Raw genomic sequence first — 4,528 nt, forward strand, 5'->3', positions numbered from 1 at the left:
GGCTACCCGGAAGGCTGAGGCGGAAGGATCGCCGGAGCCCAGCAGGTCGAGGCTGCGGTGCCCGGGAGTGGCCACTGCACTCCAGTCTGGGCCACAGAGTGAGACTCCAACTCAAAAAAAAAAAAAAGAAAGTGAAAACCAGAATGGTTGTGTAAGCACCATCTTAAAGTTAAAAAAAAAATCTAAAGTCAAAGACTCTCTAGTTTCTTTAGAAATTTCACCAAGAGCCTGGGCCCGGTGGCTCACACCTATAATCCCAACACATTGGAAGGTCAAGGCAGGAGAATTGCTTGAGCCCAGGAGTTCAAGACCAGCCTGGGCAATATCGTGAGTCCTTGTCTCTACAAAAAAATCAGAAAAATAAGCCAACCGTATATGGTGGCACATGCCTGTAGTCCCAACGACTCAGGAGGCTAAGGTGGAAGAATCACCAACACAGGAGGCTAAGGCTGCAGTGAGCCATTATCATGCCACTCATTCCAGAGAGAGAGAGAGAGAGAGAGAGAGAGAGAGAGAGAGATTGATTTCTCCGAGATATGACTCTAAACTCTTTATCACTGAGTGAGCTCCTGTGGTTTTGCCCTTCTCGTCAATGTCCCTTTGACAACCTGCCTCCCTATCTGGAGCAGAATCCTTCAAGTACAGTCTGAGGAATGCAGAGAGCAGGTAACTATCACCTCCCTACCTATAATGATGGAACTTGGGGCTACACTACACCCCTCCCGCCACCTCCAGTTTTTCTCACATTGCTGATATTAATCCAAGTCTCTTCTACATGGTTCTCTGTTAAATTGTAAAGTGGGCCGGGCGCGGTGGCTCAAGCCTGTAATCCCAGTACTTTGAGAGGCCAAGGAGAGAGGATTGCCCTTAGCTCAGGCGGTTCGAGACCAGCCTGGGCAACTTGGTGAGACCTCATCTCTACAATAAATCAAAAAGTAAGTTGGGCATGGTAGCATGCATCTGTAGTTCCAGCTACTTGGAAGGCTGAGGTGGAAGGATCGCCAGAGTCCAGCAGGTCGAGGCTGCAGTGGCTGTGAGCATGCCACTGCACTCCAGTCTGGGCGACAGTGTGAGATTCCAACTAAAAAAAAAATTGTAAAGTGAAAAATACCTATTTCACTAAAGATTTCACACAGGATATGGGGAACAGGAGGATTATGTCACACAGTGCACAGTATTTCTTTTTTCTTTTTCTTTTTTGAGTTATAGTCTCACTCTGTCACCCAGGCCGGAGTGCAGTGACACGCTCATGGCCACCCCAGTGTCGACCTGCTGGGCTCCAATGGTCCTTCCGCCTCAACCTTCCAAGCAGCCGGAACTACAGGCCCACACTACTGCGCCTGGCTAATTTTTTATTTTATTGTAGAGACAGGTCTTGCCAAATTGCCCGGGCTGGTCTCGAACCGGCAGGCTCAGGCATTCCACTCGCCTCGGCCTACCAAGGTGCTGGGATTATAGGCTGAGTCACTGAGCCCAGCTAGAGCACAGTATTTTTACCTAAAAACCCCACTAGATAGGTTTTGTTGTTGTTGTTTTGTTTTGAGTCAGGATCTCACTAGTTGTCCTGGCAGGGTTTTTTTTGTTTTGTTTTGTTTTGTTTGAGTTGGAGTCTCACTCTGTTGCCAGGCTGGAGTGCAGTGACACGCTCACGGCCACAGCAGCCTTGACCTGCTGGGCTCAGGTGATCCTTCTGCCTCAGCCCTCTAAGTAGCTGGAACTACAGGCATGCACCACCATGCCCAGTTAGTTTTTTTTTTTTTTAAATGTATTGTAGAGACAAGGACTCTCCGTGTTGCTCAGCCTGGTCTTGAACCCCTGGACTCAGGCAGTCCTCTCACCGTTGTCTCCCAAAGTGCTGGGATTACAGGTGTGAGCCACTTTGCCCGACTGGGAGAAATGCTTGAACCCAGGAGTTTGAGATCAGCCTGGGCAACATAGCAAGACCTCGTCTCTACAATTTTTTTTTGTTTTTTTGTTTTAGCCAGGTGTGGTGGTGGATCATGCCTGTAATCCCAGCATTGTGAGAGGCTGAGGCAAGAGGATTGCCTGAATCCAGGAGTTTGAGACCAGTCTGGGAAGCTTGGCAAGAACTCAACTCTACAATAAATAAAAAAATTAGCCAGGCATGGTGGCGCATGCCTGTAGTTTCAGCTACTTGGAAGGTTGAGACAGAAGGATCTCCTGAGCCCAGCCAGTTAAGGTTGTGGTGGCTGTGAGCGTGCCCCTGCACTCCAGCCTGGGTGACAGAGTGAGAACTCTGACTCAAAAGAAAAAGAAGTTTTTTGTTTTTTAAAGAAAGTGCATTGACTATACCTAACCTACTCAACATCACAGTTTAGCCTCACCTACCTTAAGCATCCTCAAAACGTAAAATATACAGAACACATTAGCAGTGGCATGATCCCAGCTCACTTCAGCCTCAACCAACTGGGCTCAGGTGATCCTTCCTCCTGAGCCACCCGAGTAGCTGGGATTACAGGCACATGCCACTATGCCCGGCTAATTTTTTTGATATTTTTTTTTGGTAGAGACAAGGTCTTTCAAGGTTGCCCAGGCTGATCTCAAACTCCTGGGTTCAAGCAATCCTCCCAGCCAGGCACAGTGGGTCACATTTGTAATCCCAGCACTTTGAGAGGCGGAAGCGAGAGGATTGCCTGAGTACAGGGATTCAAGTCCAGGCTGAGCACACAGAGAGACCTTGTCTCTACAATACATCAAAAAACACTAGCTGGGCATAGTGGCACTTGCCTGTGGTTCCAGCTACTTAGAAGGCTGAGGCAGAAGGATCACCTGAGTCCAGCAGGTCAAGGCTGCTGTGGCCATGAGCATACCACTGCATTCCAGCCTGAGTGACAGTGAGACTCCAACTCAAAGAAGAAAAAAAAAAGCACTCCTCTTGTCTCAGCCTCCCAAGAGCTGGGATTACAGGTGTGAGCCACCACACCCAGCTCACAAAAAATACGTTTACAATGATATATAACCAAGTATATTGCCAATAGATGAGGCTTTCTGTTTTGTTTTGTTTTTTTTGAGTTGGAGTCTCACTCTGTCACCCAGACTGGAGTGCAGTGGCACACTCCCGGCCATCGCAGCCTCAACCTGCTGTGCTCTGGCGACCCTTCCGCCTCAGCCTTCCAGGTAACTGGAATTACAAGCGCGCGCTACCACGCCCAGCCTATTTTTGATTTATTGTAGAGATGAGGTCTTGCCAAGTTGCTCAGGCAGGTCTCGAACCCACGGGCTCAGGCAATCCACTTACCTCAGTCTCCCAAAGTGCTGGGATTACAGGCCGAGCCACCAAGCCCAGCTGGCCTTCTTTTTTTATTAGGCATCAAGGTAGGAAGAATTTTCCAGAGACCAGTTTCTGGCTCTGATTATTGTTTCTCCTCTACTACCCACGTGCTTCCCAGTGCTTGGCACATAGGATATGTTTATATTGTGATACAGCCTCTGCCCTGTGCCAGTCATAATGCTGGATGAGTCAGCTTAGTCGGAGGTAGAACATTCCTATACGCTATTCCTACGTGGGAATGGCTAGCAGTAACTATATAAAACAGACTGTGAAATACAAGTATGTGCCACTGAACTTAAGTGTACTCCCAACTAAACTTCACTTAGCCAGATCACCAAAATACCCGTGGCCGCTCCCATGTCATACACCAAAAGAAGAAGATCGCAGAGGGAGGGTCAGAGTTAAAATATCTCACTTTTGCAAATTTTATAAACACATTATGACCATTTGAGCACATCACCAGGCCTCCTTCTCAGAGCCCTGGAAGCAGAGCAAATGAGTAGCTCTGAAGCCTAAGCTTCATCAGTTCCATATTGAGTCTGTATCTATGTCTAGCTTTTCTCTTCTACTACCTCTAAAATTCCCCAGTCTGTAACCTCAGCTACTCAGGAGGCTGAGGCAGGAGGATCAGGATTGCTTGAGCCTAGGAGTTCAAGACCAGCCTGGGAAACAACATAACAAGACCCCATCTCTGAAATAAAATAAACTGAAATCCCCCAAGATCCAGTTTCCAGGAGACTTCAGTGCACACACACTTTCTCTTTTATTTATTTATTTATTTATTGAGTTGGAGTCTCACTCTGTCACCCAGACTGGAGTGCAGTGGCCACTCCCAGCCACCGCAGCCTCGATCTGCTGGGCTCCGGAGATCCTTCGGCCTCAGCCTTCCAAGTAGTTGGAATTACAGGCACGCACTACCATGCCTGGCTAATTTTTTGATTTATTGTAGAGATGAGGGGTCTCGCCAAGTTGCCCAGCGGGTCTCAAACCCACGGGCTCAGGCAATCCACTCACCTCAGCCTCCCAAGGCACAGGATTACAGGCTGAGCCACCGAGCCCGGTTCACTTTCTCTTTTAAATTAAACTAATTTAGCCAGGCGCTCGACTATAATCCCAGCACTTTGGGAGGCAGAGACGAGAGGACTGCCTGAGTCCATAGGTTCGAGACTAGCCTGGGCAACATGGAGAGACCTTGTCTCTACAATAAATCAAAAAATTAGCTGGGCATGGTGGCAC

This window comes from Carlito syrichta, unplaced genomic scaffold (assembly GCF_000164805.1).
Source record: "Carlito syrichta isolate Samal-C Ts95f unplaced genomic scaffold, Tarsius_syrichta-2.0.1 Scaffold303992, whole genome shotgun sequence".
Taxonomy (NCBI): Eukaryota; Metazoa; Chordata; class Mammalia; order Primates; family Tarsiidae; genus Carlito; species Carlito syrichta.